Genomic DNA, 25,006 nt, shown 5'->3' on the forward strand with positions numbered 1-25,006 from the left:
TTACAAAACTATAGTGCCCAGAGTAGTTTTGGCAGAAAATTCATCATGTATAGTTGTGCTGAGGACTGAGTCACAAGAAATTGTCACCACTTACCACAAATTAAACATTGTCATACCCATATATGCTTTTTTTGTATCTCAGTATATTTTTAATCTGGCCAATTTCTAAATGTAAATACAGACTCCTTGTTTTCTTTTTAAATTATTTTAAATTAAAGAGGAAAAAAGTCAATTTAATTAGACTATAATGAATGTTTACAGTTATTTCCTTGTTTGGTTTACAACATCAAACAAATGTATCAGAATGCAGATAATAGGAAATCCCATCAAAATTGATACTATCTCATTTATATAAATTGGTATACTGACAAAATTAAGTTAAAGTGGTTTTTTATCTTTATATCTCCTTGAGTCTTAACTCACTTATAGTTTCTACTTTTTATCACTTTTTAAAAAAATTTTTACATCTTTCCTAGTCTTACTCTTTTTAGCTGCTGAACTAGAAGGGTAATTTTTGAACTGCTCCTTTTCTGTTTCTTCTTTCAGCTTGGCTCTTGTTTCCTTCTCTCTGCACCATCACATCACTACCTGTCACCCTCATCTCACTAAAACATGGCATTCCTTTTTGTGAAACTTTGGTCAGATCTCTTTCTTGTGATCCTTAGCTCGAGTAGCGAAATTTCTCCAAATACACAATGATTAAAATAAAAAAAAAAGGTCTCAGATAACAAAAGAGACATATGACAGCCAATGAGCTTAAAAAAATTAATATAGTAGAATTAAAGATGAGAATAGGAAATGGATAGGAAGCCAGAAAAGAGCTGAAAAGGTATTTGGTGAAAATTCATATTACTGCCTATAAGAATTAGGGAAAAAATCAAAATGGAAAATATGTACCATACCTGCTCAACATTTTTTAAGCCTCTCAATGAATTCAAAAGTGAGAATCTTTAAAGCATTTGCTCCTGAAATTTTCAAAAATATAAAGAACTATCACTGTATTTCTTGGGAACTCCCCAACAGTGAAGCATATTTACTGCTATAATAACAGTGTGCCAGCCTAGGCTTTGTGGCCCATTCTTCAAGTACACACAATCAAAAGTTGAAATCCAGTAAGATTTAAGAAGGTAGCTTTTCAAATAGTTTCAGGAGCTGCTGGAAAGCAGACTACTTGAAATTGGCTTTAAAAATAAATAAATAAATAAACAGGCAAACAAACAAACAAACTCCAAACACCACATGAACGTTGTAGAAGGGTATAGATGTTCAAGAGCAGAGGAAATTAAATTACAGCCAAGCTAAAACCCATGCAAGATCTCTCACTTGATGGCTACTCATTTTATCTGTATTCTCAAATGTATGAAACAGAATAGGTTAAAAATAAAATGACTCGGAAAACAGAATTCTCCTGTTTTGGTTCCTTAACAGTGTACTTCGGGCATTCAAGTTAATACAAGAAAAAGAGGAAAAGAAAACAGGCTATGACCTAATTAGTAATAATATATGTTGCTCATTTATCCTGTTTTACAATATAGCATGTATAAATTAAACCACTTTAGGTTTTCTTTTTTCCCCTCCTAAAAAATTTGTACATGAAAGAAAAGCAAATCTAGGGTCTGATTCTTTTTTCTGTTTCTTTAAAAATACAATTTATTTCCATATACTTTGTATGAGATAAAAGATTAAAAATTGAGATTTATATCATATATGTCTCATTTTCAAGTAACTTATCTATTCTTTTTTCCTTTGTAGGAACAAGACTATTGGATTTAGTTATTTTCAATGTGGCAACAGAAAGATGACTGAAAACTAGAATATCATAAGGTGAAGTTTATCTCTGCTCCCCCTAAATCTGGACTGACCTATGACTGCTTTGACCAATAGAGTGTGGCAGAAATAATGCCACACCAGTTTGGGGCTTAGCATTTGAAAGAATTGTAGCTTCTGCTTTGGTCCTGTGGAGCCATCAGCCAACATAAAAGTATGACTGTCCTGCTGGAGAGACCACATGGAGAGGCCTGAGATTACATGGTGAAGATGAAGGGGCCAGCTGAATCCTGCCTTCTAGCTGTCACCTCCAAGATGCCACACATGTAAGTAAAACCATCTTGGACATTCCAGACCTGCCCTAAGTCACCCTAGTTAATCTCAGGTGAGCAAATAAATTGCCCAACAAAGTGTTAACTGCATTCCCTGACATACTCAACTTGGAGATACAAGAAATCATATTGGTCAGGCCACTGAATTATTTTTATTTTTATTTTTGGTTACGTTGGTTCTTCATTGCTGCGTGCAGGCTTTCTCTAGTTGCAGTGAGCAGGGGCTACTCTTCGTTGTGGTGCGCGGGCTTCTCATTGTGGTGGCTTCTCTTGTTGCAGAGCACAGCTTCTAGGCATGCGGGCTTCAGTCGTTGTGGCACGTGGGCTCAGTAGTTGTGGCTTGTGTGCTCTAGAGTGCAGGCTCAGTAGTTGTGGTGCACAGGCTTAGTTGCTCCACAGCAGGTGGGATCTTCCTGGACCAGGGCTTGAACCCATGTACCCTACATTGGCAGGCAGATTCTTAACCACCACACCACCAGGGAAGTCCCAGGCCACTGAATTTTTAATTAGTCTTTTGTGCAGTCATATATCACCAGAACACTGGGCATACAGACTGACTTTAAGCAAAGGAGAAAGCCATATCTGTAAAATTATTTCAGAGTTCAGAAAGAAAAACCTACTTCATTGCCCCATCTCAAAATTGGAATGAAAACAATATGGTTATCTCTTCACCTGTTTAATCCAGCTGGAAGTTCTTTTAACTCTGAAGTAAGATGGATTGGCTCCTGTCAGAGATAAGGATAATTTGTCAAGTTTTACAATTAATGTATGCAAAAATTTAAAACACCCCAATATATTATTGTTTCTAAGTTGTAAATTCGATTTAGAAAAAAAATGAGTAATAGTACACCTTATAGATTTTGCAATAGTATATATCAAAATGTATGTCCATATCTAATGAATTATATTAACAAATATTTATTGACCTCCCACTACACACAAGCCCTACTCTAGGCAATGGAGATCATATTTTTCTAACTATAACCAATATCACTATGGTAGCTAAATGCCTCATATGTGTCCAAAACAGTAACAGTGACCAACTACCAACCATATGTCATTATATTTCAGTGACTTTAGTAATATCATTTAACTCCCTTCTCATTTTAAACATTTTTTACAATTATCATGTATTATTTATATATATACAAGAAAACAGATACATCTGTGTACTTTTAGAAAGCCAACTGAGGACAAAGCACGTAAGTAAATAGTAGAAATGTATGTGATGATTTTGTTTTAAACCAGAATAAATTGTAGTGGGAATTGCTCAAATGATCCCAAGAGTAGAAAATGGTTTGGAAAGAAAAGGTTAAAAAGGGAATATTACCCATACTTTTTTTCATCCTAGACCAACCCCAGAAATGCAGGAAAACATTTTTACCTACAGCCAATGTATTCTAATCAGCTTGGAAAGGGTGGTTTGCTTGAAAAGAGTGTCAAAATTTCATTTAATAGACTTGCATGAAGTAATGTCTCAGTGCAAACATTCACATTAGTGATATTAATGTCCATACTTTTATGTGGAGGAGCAATATTGGTGTAACCTGGTCACTCATGCACATCAGGAGACTCCCCTTTTATAATAATAACTTCTTCTCACTGCAATTTGATCAGGCTCAGTGACCTGGAGGTAATAAATAAGTAAACAAACCAAACAACAGATAAATAAATCCCCTGTCAATAATGTTCTTGCAAACCATCCAATCCCCTGGGACTGATATTTTTAATTAAGGAAAATAAATTGTACTGTGCTGAATCACTAATGATGTAGAGAATCAAATAGTATTTAAATGATTTGTTTTGCAATATTTGTGTACTAATTATATTATTCAATACTGTATGAGCAGGCAAGATAAAGGAAATAGAAATAAGATTTATTTTATCATGTGGTGGATTTTGCTTTATGAAATCATGAGCATTTATTCACTTATTTGAATCAAAACAGGAAAATGAGAATCATCATGACACATAAAAATTATATTTGTTTAAGTCACAGTTGTAGATTTAGGGTGCCATTTTGCAATGAGCCCACCAAACTCATAACTTTGGGTCATTATGGTGAATACTTTTCATTCTCTCAGTGAACACACTGTGATTAAATTAGGATGATGAGTTCCACCTGACTTAACACGTTAACAAATGAATAAACAAACAGAATAGAGTAAACAAAATAAACAGAAGAACAGTAAAACCACACACAATACAGCATCTATTGGCTCCTGTAACTAAAATGTGTAGAGATTTGGGTAAGGTTTAATGCATAAACCCAACATTGTCTTAAAGGAATCCTTTTCTATCCATGTTTTCACTGACTCTTACACTGTGACCGCAACTCCATATGATGACCTGTTATATAGGGTAAATATTTAGGAAGTTAGACTCTAGAACCAATGCCCTATATTTTTATCACTGTGTAGCCTTGGTTTCCTTATCTCTGCCTTAGTGTCCTCATCTGGGCCCTAGTATCCTTATCAGAAAGAGAAGACAACAAAAATACCTACCCCGTATTAGTGTGAAAATTAAATTAACTAATAATAAACGTAAAGCTCCCAGTTCAGGGTCTGATGTAATGGATTGGCCAAAAGTTTCGTTCAGTTTTTTCCTTAAGATGCTCTAGTAGCACTTAGTTGTTTTTAACTTCATTCAAAACAATTTTGTTAGATTTCTCAATTTCGAATTAGAGAATATGATACAGCATTCTATGTTGCAATTGGTGCAAAAAATTGACAAAAAGAAATCTTTTATATGAAGATAGTAAGAACGTGAACAAGACTGCAATAGATAGTGTATGTGAAAAGTAATAGAAAATAAAGTTGAAGGAATATTTGGCTTTGCAGTCAAGAGAGGGAAATTGGACTTGATCCCAAGTGGGAAGCCATAATAAGTCTTTGAGTCTTTTTCTGACATGATGAAACCAATGTTTAACAAGAATTAGCCTGACTGAAATACACGGAGACTGCTGAAGGTAAGGGAACTAGTTAGCGGATTGTATAGTAATTTAAGATTGAGGTGATATAGAGCAGTAGACTAAAGTAGCAGCAGTGGAGCAAGCAGGAAACAAGGACAAGCCTTAGTGAAAAATTTAATTTAGAATATGAAGGAAAATGTCTAGACCAATATTTTAGCTTAGTAATGAAAAATCATGGTAGTATTAATGCAAAAGTGGGGAAGGAGAAAAGTTAACATTGATATGTTTGTTATGTCTTGAAAGTAGGAATTTTAAAGTAGAGAAATTCCAACACCAGTTGAATATATAAGGGTGAAGTTCATATGAGAGGTCAAATCTGAAGCATCTCAAAAGAGTCATCTATTTCTTCACACATTTCAAAGCTAAATTGAAGATTCCAAGGAAAGCTCATTTAAAATGTATCCTCTTGTTAGGTCACCTTTTATTGAATCCTTTGACTTATCTGGTAGAAAAGGAACAAAATGTCTTCTCACAGAATGATTCCAATGATTAGATTCAGACTTATAACTTACACATAACTGTGTTGCCATTATTTTGATTAAATTTGGTTTATTATAATAATCAGTGGTAAACAAGAGTTTGCACTCTATCTCCAAAATTTGTCTTTTTAAAGTTTTTCTTAATCATCAAAGAAGCCAAGGGCAGGGTCTAAACTGTGGAATCAGCAAGTTTGCTTTGACTAAAGTAGGAGAGAAATTAAGTCATAATCCATTTAATATCTTCTCTTGTCAGTAGGAAGCAAGAACTTCTTACTGTATGCTGAATGCAAAACAGATGTTGTTCAGTAGGTTTGACTGTGGACTCTTTCAATTTTTTACTTTTAAGACAACATTTAAAGGTGCCAGATTGCTCTAATCACAAGTGTCAACCATTCATTAGCTTAATGGAAAAGGGTAACAGATTATGTATATAATAGTCACCAAGGGAGAAGATACATATTTACAACCACAACACTTACGTAGATAGATTGTAGACATAATAATCTTCCACAGGAGGGAGAGAGACAAACAATTACTCTAATGGAAAGCAAAGAACGTGATTAACATTAAATGCCACCCAAAGACAGATACTTGTGGTGGGAATGACATGCAGGATAGGTGTGTAACTTGACCTTGAGTTTTGGGCAATAGAGCTAGGGAAGATAATAAATGTATTGAGATGCTGCAGTCTGAAGGAACCATTGTAGACTTGCCTTTTACTTTTTGAAGTAATCACACTTTTTTTTTTTCCCTGGTGTGAATTTATAAAATGGCTTCCAAAGATAACACACCTTAATTCCCTGTAAATATGGTGAGATATCACTCTCATGATGATGTTAGGTTATATGTCATAGTTGACCTTAGGATAGGGAGATGATCTTGCTGGGCCTTATCTAATTATATGAGCCCTTAAAAACAAAGAAATGTATTTGTCTGATGGCAGAAGTCAGAGAGATTTAGAACAAGGGAAGGGCTGGATGTATTGTGGGATTTAGCATAAAATGGATGATGTGAGAAGAAATGTGGCAGTCTTAAGGAACTGAGAGAGGCCCCTGGGGCTGAAAGCCAGCAAATTAAAGAGAATCTTGGTCCTATTACTGCAGAGAAGTGAAGTCTGTGGAGAAAAGGAATGAGCTTGGAAGAGGACCCCAATTTCCAATATGAATACAATTGGCTGACACTTGGATTTCAGCTTTCTGAGACACTGAGCATAGAACCCAGCCAAGACCCCTGGACTTCTGACGTATAGAACTGTGACATAGAAAAAGTGACATCAGAGGACAAATCCATGATTTTCTTAGAGCTGGAAAACCAACAATTTTGCTATATAGTAAACATCTACAATATGGATTTAAAAAATAATTTCAGATATGCAATATGGATAGCCATGAATAGGCAAAACATAGATATGCCGTTATCCAAAACTGATTTAAGGTGGAGATGGTTGGGAAAAGTGTAATAATACATCCATATTCATTTTGAATAATGGGTGTTAAATCGAGAAACTGAGAATTTCAAGAAAATGTCTTTGGTTTATACTGTTGGGCTTATTAATCTATAATGAAATGCAATATGTGGCCAAACATAAATTTTGAGTTTTCCTTTTCTTTGAATTACTATGATATTATTTATTAAATATCTGATTTATTTGTACTTACAAATGAGAGAAAGGAGTGCACTTTTTTTTTGAAGATGTTGGGGGTAGGAGTTTATTAGTTAATTAATTTATTTTTGCTGTGTTTGGTCTTCGTTTCTGTGTGAGGGCTTTCTCTAGTTGTGGCAAGCGGGGGCCACTCTGCATCGCGGTGCGCGGGCCTCTCACTATCGCGGCCTCTCTTGTTGCGGAGCACAGTCTCCAGACACACAGGCTCAGTAGCTGTGGCTCACGGGCCTAGTTGCTCTGTGGCATGTGGGATCCTCCCAGACCAGGGCTCGAACCCATGTCCCCTGCATTAGCAGGCAGATTCTCAACCACTGCACCACCAGGGAAGCCCAGGATTGCACTTTTGATCTATAGTTGTCTCATGTAGCATTTCTTAATGAGGAAATAAGTATATGAGAAATTTCCTCTTTATTTTACTCTCCATTTTGATTGTGAAAATGATTACACGAGATAATAAATACTCATTTCCATTTAAGGGACTGCAATTTCAGATGTACTAGGGCAGGTAGCAATATGGAGCTTTGTAAAGTTGTAGATGAAGAAGGAAAGAAAATAAAACACTTTTTTTTTTTTTTTTTTGCGGTACGCAAGCCTCTCACTGTTGTGGCCTCTCCTGTTGCGGAGCACAGGCTCCGGATGCGCAGGCTCAGTGGCCATGGCTCACGGGCCCAGCCGCTCCGTGGCATGAAACCACTCTTTTTTAATAGAACACTACCATCCATGTATATGCAATCAGACTAATGGGGAATTTCTAGGTTTGAGTAACTATTGTGGTATTCCCTCATGCTCTTTTCTTTTGTTGGACACATTGTGTTTCCTGTATTTTTTTCATTTCTCTCCTATGATTATTGCCACTAATTTCTAGGAAAATATGTCCATTACTATTGAATTTGTGGTAGGAACTCATAATAATTCCTTATCTCTTACTTCATTTTTTATTTTTCCCATTTTTTCTGCTATTATTATAAAGCTTTGTGATTTTGTTGAGTGTGGATTTTTTCTATATGATTACATTGGGGAGCATAAAAATATTAACATTACTTTTGTTTTTTCTGTAACAGTTGTTTATTTTGATGGCTCTAATATTAAGTGATCACCATTTTAAATCATAAATCAAGAGTAATAGATGTGACTTGATCTCTAGTTGACTGTACAAATGAACCGTGAAAGTGATTCAGTGTGACTTCCAGATAGCCAAATTAGAGAACACTTTGAATTGCTACATAGATGATGCCTCTGAAGGGAGCTGATAAGCTGTTCTACACTCACTCCCTCTCTCCACTGTCTCTAGTCTTTTCAATGGACTCCAGTTTGGCTTCCTCCCAAAATAATACACATAAGCAATTCTCAGTAAGGTCAGAAATCTATGTTTCTAAATCCAACATGCTTTTTTGAACTTATATTATGGGATCTTTCAATATCTGATACTATTGACCATACCTTCCTCCTTAAATCACACATTCCTCTGAACAACTTGAGTTCTTCCTACCCCCCACATCGCTTCTTGTCTGTATTTCTTTGTGTTCCTATCCTCTTCTTCCCAGCCATTCAATGCTGAAATCCCCAAAGTTTCTTCATAGGCCTAATTTCTTATTCTATATTCTTCCTGTAGGTGATTCAACTACCAGTGATATGCAGGTCACTCCGTATTTTGCATGTCAAATCCAGACTCTCCTCTCAGCTCCCGGTGGATGTACACAACTGCCAGTTTCTAATCTCCTCTTGGATATGTGGTGGCCGCTCAAACTTAATATGCCCAAAGCCAACCTCAGAGACTTTCTGCAGCTGTTAGTTATCTAACTCTGTGTAACCAATTACCTCACAACTTGGAGGCTGAAAACAAATCAAACATTTACTTTCTCTCACAGTTTCTCTAAGTCAGGAATTTGGGAGTGGCTTGACTAGGTTATTTTGGCTTGGTATTCAGTCAGATGTTGCCCATGACTGCAGGCATTTAAGGCTTGAGGAAAGGTGGAAGATGAGCTTCTAAAGTACCTTATTCACAAGTCTGGCCAATCAGTACTGTCAGTTATCAGAAGGCCTCCCTTACTCTCCACACGGGCTTCTCCTGAGGGCTGCTGAAGTGTCTTCACAATATGATGGATGGTCTCCCCAAGAGACCAACACAGGTGCTGCAATAACACCTCCACAGTATTCTCTCAGGTACTCAAGTCAGTCATGATTCAGAATGAGAGGGGGTAATACCAGATAGTAAGGATTGTTGGGGGCCATCTTGGAACCTACAAGACATAAGCCCTTTTGTTTTTTTCTAGATTTTTAATGATAACAAATAGGCAAGCCAAAGATCTAGGAGTCACTCTTGACACCTCTCTCACCTTAATTCAAATATGTTTTGAATCCACTGTTTTATCAAATCTACTGCTGCCACCTTAACCATAGTGGGTCCAATTGCATATATTTTCATCTTATAATCGGTTATTTGCACTGCAGTTCAAGTAAACTTTTCAAAACAGAAATTAAGTTGTGTCATAATTTTGCTTAAAATATTTCCCTGGTTTCCTGTTGATCTTAGCTAAAGACCCTAACATGACTTTAATAGTACTTTCAAAATCCTATGTGGTTTGGCATCTACTTACTTCTATAGCTATGGCTCATGTGATATTTCCCTTTCTGTCTGTTATTAGACATACACTAAATTATTCAGTTTCTTTGTCATGCCATTCTTCTGCACATGGGGATTTAGCTATCCTTCTAACTGGATAACTTTTTCCTTCTATCTTTTCTTAGTTAACTAATATCATATTATTTTTTTATATCCTACTTCCTCAAAGAAAAGTTCCCAACCTCTCTGACTAGTTTAAATCTTTCTGTAATATGCTGCTATTTTATCGTGTACCTCACATTCGTACTTCTTATTGGACTATAATGCTACTTTCATTTTTATGGTTTTCTGTTAAGTACTTTACCTGTTTAGCTACATTAGTGTTCACTGTCTTAAGGCTTATCTGTCTTTGTAAACCTCTACTGAAGCAAAAGCCAATAGGAAGATGAGAATATTATGAGTTCTTTTCTTCAGTTTGATAAAGCTGAATTTCAATACACTAACAAATACTGAGTAGAAGCCCTGGCTGATACTATGATGAATACAAAAAATGAGTTATTATGTCCACTTGGTTACAAAAAGGTTAACATAAAAATGGAAGAATCAGGCTTAGGTAAATATGTTAAGGTAGAAGGAGATTGTATTATGAGTGAGAGAAACTAGAATATCTCCCCTGTATTCTAGTCATAAAATTCTAGAAGCTTATGGTAGTTAATTCAACTTTCTTTGTCTTTGGCTATATTTGTACAATACCATGTTAATATTTTTGGATTATTTAGACATTTGGTAACAACTATTAAAAAATGAGAATTATAGCCTGCCAACCCACAGCCAAAATCAATCATCATAGCTATATTAATATTTGATCTGGTGGACTAATTAATCAGTTAACTCAAGGTAGCAAAATAATCTTATGAAGACACTGAACTCAAACGCTTAAGCACCTGATATATGTAAAACATTAGGTCATGTGTTGAGCTGCATAAAAGACCATATGATATGTTCATTCAAGTTGCTTAAAGTTTATTTAGAAATATAAATTGAACATAACTAACTGTAATATAAGTTAAATTGTGGAAAGTGTCCTAATATGACATAGGGTGTCTCCTTTAAGTTCAAGAACATTTTCTAGAAAGTTTGGGATTGTCAGGCTCTTCACTTGCCTTCTCCCATCTTATCAATTCAACAATTCTACCATTTCCATTATACAAACACAAACCAGAAAAAAAAATTTGTCTCAGTTAATGAGGTGTTCACTTTTATTAAAACGTCACAGAAACTGTTGTGACAAGAAAGTCACAGAGTGATATCTGACCCTGTAATCCTTAGCCCCAAATTTCTAGAGACAAGTTAAACACTCTGCTGGAAGCCTGCAGTTGTGTGAATTTTCACAGGCAACCTCTTGACCCATCTCCCCAGGCCAAAAACATCTCCAGCAGAGTACCTTCTTGCACTCAGTGACTATCATGAAACTTATACTTACTTCCTCCTTTATCCCACATAGAAGAAATTGCTAGAATATTATAAAATTCATTCACATCTTTTAAACTATGGTAGATTTTTAAGTTTCTGATTGTTGTCATTATATTTATACTTTATATTTATATTTGTATGGTGAGTGCTAGCTGCCTTGTGAAACATGATTAAGAGGGTTCTTTCCCAAACATAAGTTTAATCAGAAAAATGAAAAAATCATAGTGGAAGAAAAAAGGGGGGGCCACAAGAGGAACTGAGGGGCAAGGTGAAGTGACTGATGTGATTTCAAGTGGATTCAGTAAAGCTACCTGAAAGAGATGGTATGGGAGTATTAAGAATGGGTTATTCTACGGAACACAGACATACATGGAAGACGGTGTTCCAGGCACCAGGGCTATCATGAACAGAGCACTGAGTTAAGAAACTGCCAGGAACATTTGGAAAACAGTATTAGCCTCAACTTGGTGACCCTAGAGTATTCTATATATGGCACTGTAAAATCAGAGGCAGTGCTGTAAATGTGAGTTATTGCTATATCATGCCATGTGTAAAGAAATGGATTTTTTCTAAGGCACATTTCATTATGAGTACATAGCCTTGGAACCTGTATACCTCTGAATACAAATAGTATCAAAAATTTCGTAAGCAAATCTGTTGGTTAGCATTCATCTTTTAGAAATTTAACAATATAAAATTAGATATTCTTACTTGATTTAAAAAAATGTTTGTAGGGCTTCCCTGGTGGCGCAGTGGTTGAGAGTCCGCCTGCCGATGCAGGGGATGTGGGTTCGTGCCCCGGTCCGGGAAGATCCCACGTGCCACGGAGCGGCTGGGCACGTGAGCCATGGCCGCTGAGCCTGCGAGTCTGGAGCCTGTGCTCCGCAACGGGAGAGGCCACAACAGTGAGAGGCCCGCGTACCGGGAAAAAAAAAAAAAAAATGTTTGTAGAACTTAAGCTAACCCTCAGAAGAAATCAATTTGTTGTTATATTTAGACTAAATATACTCTGGTTTCTACCTTGTTGTTAAGAGCAGAGTAGAAGGAGGCACTGGATTAAAGAATGCTTGTTTAAAGTCTGTCAACATCTCTTCTTCAATTTGTCGATCCCTCCTCAGCATAAACTAAGAGCCCCATTTGTCTTCTCACAACTCTCAGAACTTCTGAGAACTGTTTAATCACATATTATATGATTCTAGTGGGTTATAACAGTTAATGCTAAAATTACTCTTTTGTGCTATCCAAAATGTTATTTCTCTAAGCAAAAGGTAACTTGTTTTATCTTGGTTGTGTCAAAGTAAGCCAGAGCTGAACACTAGTTAAAGTGGTAGAAACAGCTTTTATTCAGGAAGTACTAAAATAGAGGAAATGAGACCCCAGTATAGAAGCGGGCTCAATTCTGAACACAAGGAAAAGTGTGAATTTATAGTCAAGGAGCTGGGTGGAGGGGTCAGTGGATGAAAAATTACTGGGAGGAAGCATCAGGGGTAGAGGGGGTTCTAGCTAAAGGGACTTTACAGGATTCTCTCTGAAAACAGGCCAAAGTGAACTGTAGGGATAAGATTTGATCAGATATTGAGGGAGATCAGATATCCAGGGTGGGATTTCTTGCTAAAGTGACTTAGTGAGATTCTTGCTACCTTTGGATAATGTAAAGAGGAACACAGAATTCCAAACATTGAAGCCTCCAGGAGAATAGGATTCAGAGGAGACTGACAAAGCTTGGTCAGGGAGGTAATCTTGTCATTTGAAACATACACATCTAAGTCAAATGCAGAATACTAAGGCAAGATTGACAGTACTTTGCTAAAATCTCAAGAAAACCGCACATGCCACTGTGAGCATTCAGTGATATCAAATGTTATACATTCATCCTTGGTTTATCTTTAGATATTTTTATGGAAAGTTTTTTCCTGCCTTTCTGAAAGGTTCTATGAGTCTTAAGTAATTAAAAGCTGATTAATCATATTTGTAGTACCTTATTTGGTTGATATTTTTTTCTCTGCTGAAATGAATTCTACCTTTAACTAATGGATGATGGTGTTGATATCAGAGGACATTTTAATCACTGTGCTCTGATGATAGATGGTCATTCCATTTAATCAAATGTTATTTGACAGAGTATTGTCTTTGGGGTTTGCTCAGGTAGTGATTCAGAGATGGGCAGCATGTGGTGGGATAGAGGAAACACTGTAAGTTTCTTTAATAATATGGTTAGGCCATGACGTGAAAAACAAGACTGAATCTTAGAAAATTTCCAAACCCACATTTACTATTAGTAAAGTGAACTATGATTTTTTTAAAAATCCTATGAGAAATACTTAAACATTAAATGCTGAATAGCTTTCAAACCGTATTTATATTTTTTCTTTAATTGAAATTCAACCATATGCTAGGAAAATGCTCAGCATCTTATGAATTCATCTCTTTTGTCATCTAAATAGTTTCTATATGTTTTAAAATATGTATTTATTATATATTAAATTCTTGCTGTATAAATCTGTCTTGAAAACTAAAGATTTTATATCATACATGGTATACAATTTGCTGAACAGCTCTTGCTTCAAATTTAAGAGTGCTTTAAAATATTTTTTTCATATCTAAAGAGAGAGGTACTACCATGTTTAAAATAACTGTGCAGCTTGTTTAACATAGTAGAGTAAAACCACAGTTCAGAACTTCCAAAATCGAAAAAATAAATGAGCAGAAAGCACCAACAGTACTAAATCAGTAGCTAACAGAAGAAAGAGTGATGTCATACAAAAGATAAATAATCTTTAAAGTTTGGCTTGATGCATCCAAGTGAAATACATAGGAGCAGAGCCTAAGCTTATATCTTCTTACAGAAATCTCCAGGGACCCATGCTAAACCAGGATAGCAAAATCTCTGGCCATAAAGGAAAAGGATTTGTCACTGTACAAGTTATTCCTTGAGACAACAGTGCTGTGTAAACAGGCACCTCAAAACTCAAACATAGAACAGATAGTCATTTATTCTGATAATGCTTCTGCAGTTCAGTGATTTAGGGGTGTGGCTGTGTGGCTCATCTGGTGCTGGAACACTCACATATCAGGCATTCAGTCGGCTGTAGTCTGGACAAAAGGGAATGGAGACAATGGTACCTGTGATTCTTGCCTTCCAGCACATTAGCCCAGGCATGTCCTCATGGTAATGACAGATGGAATAAGCCCAATCACCCAAAGCTCATGCGTGGGCAGGATTTGAGAGCCTGGGGGGAAAATGACAAAGCTATTGCTTGAGTTACAGTTACCACTATTGCACTGGTCACTAAGTCAGACTGAGAGAGTACAATCAAGTTGCATGGCAATAAGGGATGCCTGGGGAGTGGTGAAATATTGATAGTATAGCTATTAACTCAGTTAGCTGAATCCTGTACCAAGTTCCCAGAAACTTGTTAGAACATACTTAGCAGAATCACAATGAAGACATAGTGGAAGGCTTGACTTTCTCACTGCCCATTTTCCCTGCCCTGTTCTGTGAGGTACAGAGAAACTGGTAGAATTTAACATCTGGCACCTCACATTGTAATGCCCTGAGGAAGATACATGCATCTTAGATAAAGTGTGAACAGAGTAAAGAAAAATCCACTGAGCATTATATCAGTGAAAAGAGAAGAACTAGACATGACTGTGTTTGTTCAGTGTGATCATGAATTAACAGCATGAATTGAAAGCCTAGGTCGCAGGGGAAAGGGAGGAATGGCATCTCTAGAATTAAAAAAAGAAAAAAACTAAGAAAATATTTGGAAAAGAAATGTTAAGAATACACAGTTGAAGAGAATATAAAGCAATAAAATGAAGACCGTCTTTATTTGGATTACTTGCAGTATGGGGCTATAATGAATAAAGCTGCTATGACTTAAACACAAGTTTTATACAGCCATATGTTTTCAATTCTTTGGATGAGTGCTTAGGAGTGGGATCTCTGGATCATATGTTAAATGTACGTTTCCCTTTGTAAACAAAAACTGTCAATTGTATTTAAAATTGTCTGTGTCATTTTGTATTCCAACTAGCAATATACGAGAATGACAGTCCTAATTGCTATATATTTTTACCAACACTTGGTATTGTCAATCTTTTTTACTTTTGCCATTCTAATGAGTATAGATTTAATATGAATTTTACTAAAGCTTAAGGATGTTGCACATATTTCATGTGCTTGTTTGCCATCTTAATATATTCTTTAGTAGCATATATGTAAATATTTTTCTTATATCTTAAAATTGGGCTCTTCATCTTAGAGAGAGTTGTAGGATCTTTTTGTATATTCTGGATACAACTCTTTAACAAACACATGATATGTTGTGAATGATCTCTTCTAGTCTGGGGTTTTTTTCTCTTTCATTTTCAAAATAGTGTCTTTCAAATGGGAAAAATATATATATTTAATCTTTAGGAAGTCTAACTTAGTGGGTTTTTTTGTTTGTTTCCTGTATTTGTGTACTAACAAAGCTTCACCTATCAGAGGTCACCAATGTTTTCTAGACAATTGATACTTGCAGCTCTTACATTTAGGTCTATTATCCATGTCATATGCATATTTGCTGTATATGTTGTAAGGTTCATTTTTGCTGTTGAACTATCCAATTATTCAACACCATTTTTTGAAAAGACTTTTTTTCCCCCATTGAATTACTTGACATCCTTGTCAAAAGTCATTTTATACTGTATATAATCACTGCATTCTAGATGGTAAATTTGTTTATTTAATCAAGGTACAGATTAGCACTTCTGAAAGTACTTTATGTGTATACTGAGACTGAACAGATAAGTAAATAAATTATAGATAATAGGAGACATATGTCTCAGAAAAAAATAACAAATAAGTAAGTAGAGAGGCTAAACTTAACCCTATTGTGCTGATTAGATTACGGGGTTATCAGTATAAATGCATGCCTATTTTTATTAATACACATGCAGATATAGAAATAATTACAGATACATACATATGTTTTCTAGCTCTGTCCACTGAGAGAGCCTAGAGGTAATGACATCTCAGTAGCAATTAGCATATATAGCATTCATTTATTACTTTCTAAATACCATTTTACAATAAAAGGAACCTTGGTTCCCTGGAGGAATGGCTGATTCTAGGGCTGGAGCAGAGAAAATATAATATGATCTTGGGGCACCTCACAGTGTAAAAAATAAGGCAGTGCTAAAAAAAAGAAAGAAAACGTATAAAGACATGTTAAAAGAAAATAAAAGTTCCCAGTGGCTGAAGATGGAACAATTTGAGCAATAAAATAAACAACAATAGTATTGGTTATAACCAAAGAAAAAATTAATACCATGAGTCCATATTGATAAAAATAAAATATTAAATAAAGAAGAGGCATAGAAAAATATTTCTTAGAGAAAAATTCCAAGTAATACGAATGATACATGTAAAAATCAAAATTATGAGAGGAACAGAACATAGTAATAATTGCTATAGGCAGGTTTCACAGAAAAAAATGCTAAAATTAGTGGGTGAAATTGTAAAGAGAAATGGGATATTTGCATGACCTCACATTATCTCCTCCAGAATTTACTAACTACTATGGTGCTCTTTACATATGATTTGAAATTATTTGATACTCCTCTTTCCCATGAGTGTGGTCCGGACCTACAGGCTTGCTTCTAACAAATAGAATAAGGGAAGGAAAAAAGAGTAACTTTTTTGGAAAATACAACTTTAACCAAGTGATTAATTCTAGTATGACCAGTAATAAATCATGTTGATACATATCCCCTGATATAATGCTATGAGTGTTATTCTTCATCTCTGCATTATACTTCCTAAAATTCATAAATCTATTCTAACCATGAGAAAAAATCAGAGAAATCCAAATGGAGGGATATCCTACAAAATAACTGATCTGTAGTATTTGAAATTCTCAAGGTTATAAAAAAAGAGCAAGGAGAGACTGAGAAACTATTACAGATTAGAGGAGATAATGGGGGCATGGGGACTAAATTCAATGTGATATTGTGAATTGTATCATCAGAAAGTTAAAAGGACATTGGTGGAAAATCTGTTGAAATCTGTTTGAAGTCTGCAGTTTAGTTGACACTATTGTACCAATGTTAATTTGTTATTTTTGATAAATGCCCCATGGCTATGTAAAATATGAATTTAGGGGAATTTGGGTGAAGAGTATATGAGAACGCTCTTTAACAATAGGTAAGTTTGGTAGATTGGACACATCAAAGGTGATTCTTGAACTGAAAGTACCAAACTGAAATTCAGAAGTAAAACATACAGAATATTTTTCAAAGAGTGTAAGAGACATGTGGGGTGCAATAAAAGTTTTTTAAATGATTGAATTTTTAATTCCAGAAAGAGAGTAGAGAGAGAATGGGACTGATGTAATATTTGATGTGATACTTTTGAGAGGTTTTCCAAAAATGGTAAAAAACATCATTCTGTAGAGTCAAGAAACACTGTGAATATCAAGCAGAATAAATACAATGGAAACCATACCCAGAAACTCCAGAGCCAGTATGCTTAAAACTAAAAGTAAAGAGAAAAATTTTCAAAACATTCTGGAGTTGAGTGGGAGGGAGCCAAATAACATAAAAGCACAGCAATAAGACTCAACAGAAATGGTAAAAAGCAGAAAAAAGGAATGATAGGTGAAGAGAAAGAGCAAGAGAAGAAATTGCCAACCTAGAATTCTATACCCAGTGAATATGTTCTTCAAAACTGAGGGCAACACTATTTTTTTTTTTTTTTAGACAAGATAAAACAGACATTTTGGCACTGGCATGCCTCCATTAAATCCAAAAGGAGGTTTTTCAGCCGTGTGTGTGCTAGAGGAATAAAAATGATAGAAAGGATAATTATATGAATTAACATAAATAAATGTTGACTATTGCAAGCAAAGTTAGTAATGTGTCATAATGTTTAAAATGTATCTAGATTGAAAATACATGATAACAGTAATGTAAAAGGTAGCACCAAGGTTTCAAATTGAGGAAGAGTGCTGTTTCATGGGTATGAAGTTTAATTATGCAAGATGAACAATTCTAGAGATCTGTTATACAACATAATACTTATGGTTAACAAATATGGTATTGTATACTTAAAATTTTGTTAAGAGGGTAGGTCTCATGTTAAGCATTCTTACTAGGAAAAAAAAAACATAAGAAAACTTTTGGAGGTGATGAATAGATTTATTACCTTGATTGTGGTGATAGTAGCATGGGTATATACATATGTCCAAATTCATCAAATTGTGTGCATTATATGTGCAGGTTTTTTGTATATCAATTATACCTCAATAAATGATTCTAGCAGGAGTTGCATTTAGAGTGCCGTAAAATTCATGTTTTAATCTCCAAGATAAAAACTAAGAAAACTATTATATAAGAAGTTAATAAGAAAGATTAAATGATAAAAACAATAGATCAATTTTTAATGGCCAAATGTTTAAACAAAACTTTTTAATTGGTCTAATAGAAACGAAACAGAAGAGTGTTGATATAAACACACTGTAACAGTAGTTACAATAGATGCAAGTGAACCACATACTACAAGTAAAAGAATAAGATTCTCAGCCTGTAAAAAATGCAAAATCCAAATATATATGCTTCTTATAAAAGGTATACTAAATATAAGAAAACATAAATTGTAAAAGAATGGAAACTGATATGAAGTACAATGGCACTCCCAGAAAAACTGGCATTTCTATACTAATTTCATCCAAAATTGAGTTTAAGGCAAGAGCATTGTTAAAGTCAAAGATGATATTGTAGAACCACAAAAGAGCCATTTCATTCTGTATAACACTTTTAAATATGTGTGCACCCAATAATACAGAGTAAAAATAGAAACAAAAATATGAAAAATAAATTAAAGAAAAATAAATTCACTATCATAATGAAATAATTGAAGGCATCTCTCTTAAAAAAGGAAAGAACAACCTCATCATAACCTGAAAGTATACTGAAAACTGGAGCCACAAAGTTAACATGATTGATCTAAATGAAATATATTGAATTCTGAAACCAGAAACATAACCCCCATTCTTTCCTAGTGCAAATAAAAAATGTACCAAAATTAACAATATGCTAGTTCATAAAGCAAACTTCAAAAGTTTCAAAGACTGGAATTATTCAGAGAAACTCTGACCACTGTGAAATTAAGCTAAAAATCAGTTCAATTTTACAACTAGAAAAATCCCCGTATATTTTGAAATTAAGCAAAACACTTTTAAATAAGCTATAAGTGACAAAAAGCACAAAGGAAGCATGGAAAATGGGAAATATAGTTAACTAAGTAATGAAGATATGACATAAAGAAACTTGACGGATGACCATAGCATAGTAATTAGATAAAAATGTGTAGCTTACAATGGATAGATCATAAAAGAAAAAGACCTGATTATCAATTATCTAGATATCCACCAAAAGAAGTTAGAAAAAGAAGATCAAGTTAAATTCTCAACAAAATTAATAATGTGCAGAAATTACTGAAATGTAATAATGGATAAGAAATAAAGTGAGTAAAGCCAAAAGTTGGTTCTGTGTAATATTAATTGAAGAACGATAAAGAGAGATATGTTAGAAAACCTCAATTGTCGATAGAAAGAATGAAAAATGGATATTGCCACCAGTGATACAGACATTTAAAAATAGAGGATATTCACAAGTATTTGACAATTAAACAAAATGGACAACTTTGTAAAAAAAAATACCAAAACTAATGCATTAAAAAAATAGGAAATCTGAGTGTTACTAAATCTAGTTTAAATAATTAAATCCACTAGTTAAAACATTCACACAGAGGAAATTCCAGGGTTTTGCCAGGAAATTCAGCCAAACATCTATGAAAGTAATAATTATGTTTTACACTAGCTCTCCAGGAGAATAGAAGGAGAGCAGATTTAAGTGTGAAGGTAAAACAAAGAAGCTTTTAGAAGAAATTCTAAGAGAATATCTTTATGACATTTGGTTAGGGTAAGCAGGAATGTCAAAAACAGTACACACAGAACTGGTAAAATAGGATGCCGTAAAAATTATGAGATTGCTTATTCATTTTTACAAAATACAATCCAATTATCTAATTTTTGATAGTTGGCATGAACAAAATGCTATAGAAGTATTGGGAAAGAATTGACAAATTCCACCTGGGATTACTTGAGAGAGCCAGGGAAGACCACAGAGAACAGTTCACATTTGAACGAGACTTTAAAGATGAGCAAATATTCAGAAGATGGGAAGTAAGAGAAGGGATATTCCAGGAGGATAGAATAACATGAACAAAGGCACAGAGTGAAAATGCATTCACATTTAGAGAACATATTTAGCAAATAGATTAAATTGGTTAAGTGTAAAATAGACTGGGTGTATGTCTTCCAACCAGGTTTTCATGAAACACATTGAATCATATTATTTTTCTGTGTTGTTATAGATCCAAACAAGTTAAAGCAAACTTTAACTTCAATAAGCTGAAACGAAGTGAGAGAGTGGTATTGACATACATACACTACCAAATGTAAAATAGCTAGCTACTGGGAAGCAGCCACATATAACAGGGAGATCAGCTCGGTGCTTTGTGACCACCTAGAAGAGTGGGATAGGGAGGATGGGAGGCAGACGCAAGAAGGAGGAGATATGGGGATATATGTACATGTGTAGCTGATTCACTTTGTTATAAAGCAGAAACTAACACACCATTGTAAAGAAACTATACTCTGATAAAGATGTTAAAAAAAAAAAGTCAAAGGAAACAAAAAAAAAGAAAAAATAATAAGTAATGCAGTATTTCCCTCAGAACTATTTCTAATACAGATTGAATTATTTTATGTAGATTAAATGATAGAAAAGAGCTGCCTTCATCCTAGTCATCAATACTCATTACCAAAAGAAAGCAGTAGACGATTAAAGTAAAAGAACTAAGTGTTGGCCTTTTAAGATGTTCTGAGCAATCCAGAGAGAGCATCTAATTCACACCCTTTCATAAGATTTTTTATAGTAAAATTCCACTTGGTTCTGTCTATGTTATAAACATCTCATCTTCTTTCTTCCTTTTAAATCCTATCTATGTTATAAAACTCTCATCTTCTTTCTTCCTTTTAAATCCTATCTATGTTATAAACATCTTATTTTTTTTCTTCCTTTTAAATCCATAAATGAGTTATAAGAACTGATTCATTATAAAAATTATATACTCACTATCTGTTCTCAATAGGTGTGTATTTGTGAGTCTCCTGTTTTTCTATTTTCTTAATTATAAACTCTTTAGAAATAGAAAAATAAATAAATAAAATACATAGGAGAAAACACTGTATCAAAACTATTTTTAGACAATCGGGGACATTTTAATAATGACTGGATGTTAGGCAGTATTTTTAAAAGTTGTAATTTTTAAAATGTCATCATTTCACAGGTATATTAGCAGATGCCTTTATTTTATTTTTCACAAAATTATTTAAAAATATTCCCTGAAGTATTTATGGGTGAAATGACGTGATGTCTGGGATTTGCCTTAGAATTCTCCTATAAAAAAAATAAAAGGGAGAGAAAGCAGTAATGATGAAATATTTTGCTACAGATTTGATGGTTAAAATCATATGGGGGTTGCTTTATTTTCATTTTGGCATATACTTGAAATTTTTAATTACGACATATTAAACCTAATACCTATCATGAAAAAAATGAATAAGGAAAATAAATATTTTACTAAATATTCTAAGCATTCTATTGCTGCATGAGTAATTGTTATTTAGAGTATTCTTAATAATACATTTTAAGTTCATGACTAGTTATTATAAAATATTATAAAAATCAACTGAACCTCCTAGAGTTTATTTCTTAGAAAATAGAATAATCTTTATGATGTAATATTTTTTAATGAAATATGGCTGCTTCTTTTGAGACAGATCAAGGCATGTATATATTTTTTAAATTTTGTGTTCCCAGTAAACAGTAGAAATATCATACTCTTTTCTAATTTACATTCAATGAGTTCCTTCAGTTTATTAGCACTGTTGCATATATGCAAAGAAATATTTCCTCACTCCTGGGAAAATACAATCCAAATTTAAAATACACCATATAAGAATACAGTAAGAATGTTCAATCTTCAAAAATCTCATATATATATATATATATATATATATATATATATATTAGTTTCTTTGAATCCTTCAAAGATCGAATTGCCTTTGAAAACAATCACCCTGGGTAAAAAGTATAAATTTCAATCAGATTTTAAAAATGGAGGGTGGTCTTTAGTAATTCATAGAACTTTAAGAAAAAAAAAAGACCTTGAGGTGTTATTTAATATTTTCTCAATAACTCTAAAAATCAATGTTTAAAGTAACTTCTATTAAATTTTCTTCATTTTTTTCTGAAAATACAGTCCAGTGATGTTGAACTATGTTGGTCCAGCCTCACTTCAATTACATATCCACAGCGAACATTGAGGGTATTTGAATTATCTCAATCATTCAGAGTGCTATTACAACATGCAAAGTTATGTCCAAAATGCAATATTGTAGTATGTAGAAACACAGCTGGTTTAGAGAATTGGTCCAGAGTTTCTTACCACATTTGGATCTAATAAACTATATAGAACAAATCTAAAGAGGTGTGATAATTTTCTCCCTCATGGAGTTGAAACCAAGGAGGAATTGAGTAAGAATGGGAACAATATCCGAACTCTTCATTTAACATCTCCAAAGCCAAGCCAAAATATCACGGGGATTCTTGACTAGCTTAGAGGTATTTAGGTTGCTTTAGCATACAGTTGAAGATAGACTCTATGTAACAACTTGTTAAGATATATTTGATTTGGTCTAAGGTTAACTTTTATCACAGTAACTAAGTGCAAGGTTCAAATTCAGGACTACTTGTATGTCTGCCATCATGTAGCTCAGCACAATGAAGTCTAAAATGCACTTCCCAACTGCCATTTCTTAAACAACCTTCCTATGAACATACTAAAAATTGTACAGCATTTGCATACCTTAGCACAGTATCTTGTAGGCAAAGACATCTGGGAAAAGAAAAAGAACCAGGGGTCAGCTTCTCATCTTCTTCCTGCTGAGCCCATCCAAGCACAAAGCTTCCTTTTGAAGACAGTGGGGGCTTTGTGCTTGGATCTGCTCTGCAGGGAAAGAGCCAGAGAACTGAAGTCAATAGATGCTGTGTGTGTTTGCGATTGCAGAATGCCCTCTCTAACTGGCGTCACATTTAAATGGAATCTGCAAGCCCCTTGTTCTTTCAGGTGATTCTCAAAATTATCCTGTATTCATTCTCTGTGGCTTACCCACCTTTTCTCCCCTTTGATGAAAACTCTGCAGCTCAGGACTAAAATACTGAAAGCTAGAAACAGGTGACTGAAAGCAGAAGTTGATACAAAGGGGTTCACCATGCCTGTAACAAGATTTGAATTTGTCACAGAGTGTAGTGTTATTGTTTTTGTTATTGCTGCTGTTATTATTATTGTTATTTTTATTATCTTTTATGGGATGAAAATTTACCTTGCATCTCAATTAACCAACAAATATTCCAGAAGGGACTGTTATGAATTAACATTTTTACTTTCATTTTGGGGACCTTTACCTGGGTTTAAATTTCTGTCCCCAAGTCAGGCTTTCAAGCCAGAGCTATAGATAAAAATGACTAAACCTAAAGCTATTCTTCTCTTATAATAGTTGCTAGAAAATATGTGATGCTTATTAAGTGCCAAGTACTTTGTTAGGACTTTACATTTATTATTGAGGACATATGAATCAACTGAGGCTCAGAGAAATCAACTGAAGCACAGAGAAATCAAGGCACTTGCCAAAAGTCACATAATGTATAACTGGTAGATTCACACCCAAGATTGATTTTCATTTTTCTTTTCTTTTTATTTCCAAGTTGGGTTTTATTTTTATTCTGTAAGGGACTCACTTTCTTAATCACCACATCTTACAGTTAATATAGATAACATGGCATTTGCACAGTTCTTAGACTTAGATTAATTTAATGAAATTACTAATGTAATGCATTTGTTTTATATAAGAAATAAAATCATAAGTAGAGAATCATTCAGGATGCCTCAGTAACTCATTTTCAGGCATGCATTCATTCATGCCCCAAATTCACTTCAACTACTGTGTCCCAAGCCTGGTGTTAGTCACTGAAGGCATTTATCCTTACCTCCCAGAAAGTCAGGCTATTTAGTAATTTTCTCCAAACACCAAATAATTTTGTATTATTTCTAAATTACCTATAATTGGCTGGTTTGATTAAATAAAAACAATAGGCTAACATGGGGGTACCTATTGCAATCTATCATTTCCTTTCAGAATATAAAGTGTTTCTCAGTGGTCCAAGTGGGATAATGCTGCCAGATATTTCCTATAGCAAAATACAGTGTTCAGTACAGGTATAGCTGCTGAAAGAAATGAGGAGCTTGGGTGAAGGGCACTGGCAGCAAATAGCAGCACAGGATAAACCTGGGGGTCAGGGAAAACAGGCTTTGAGCTATGCATAAGGCAGTGGAGACTATTGATACATCGGAGATGAAACAAGAGCAGGTTATAAGAGAAGAGACATGTTCAGAAATTTTGATTCAAGAATATGATCAATCAGTCATCAGGAACTTTAAATATTAGTGAAGGAGTTCTCAAACCAAAACCACAAATTATCTAGTCACACTATTCCACACTTCCAAGGCAGGAAACTTCTACATAGGTTAAACAGGAAGCTTCTAGACAAGTCAGAAGTTGGTTTGAATTCTGGCTCTATAACTTA

General features: G+C 34.3%; 1 long non-coding RNA gene across 2 annotated transcripts in view; it reads right to left on the reverse strand.

Moving 5' to 3' along the window:
• LOC132597749 (uncharacterized) overlaps positions 1–23,338 on the reverse strand; it is a 37,725-nt gene extending 14,387 nt beyond the window's left edge. Inside the window, exons 1-4 of one of the 2 annotated variants that reach the window (XR_009565037.1) lie at positions 23,229–23,338; positions 14,372–14,478; positions 11,960–12,123; positions 2,772–2,824 (exon numbers count right to left, since the gene is read on the reverse strand). This is a non-coding gene — a long non-coding RNA (uncharacterized lncRNA). The remainder of the gene's footprint in view (positions 1–2,771; positions 2,825–11,959; positions 12,124–14,371; positions 14,479–23,228) is intronic. The other variant, XR_009565038.1, reaches the window with a different exon arrangement.
• Between the last annotated feature and the right edge of the window lie 1,668 nt (positions 23,339–25,006).

The sequence above is a fragment of the Globicephala melas genome, chromosome 8, assembly GCF_963455315.2.
Source record: "Globicephala melas chromosome 8, mGloMel1.2, whole genome shotgun sequence".
NCBI lineage: Eukaryota > Metazoa > Chordata > Mammalia > Artiodactyla > Delphinidae > Globicephala > Globicephala melas.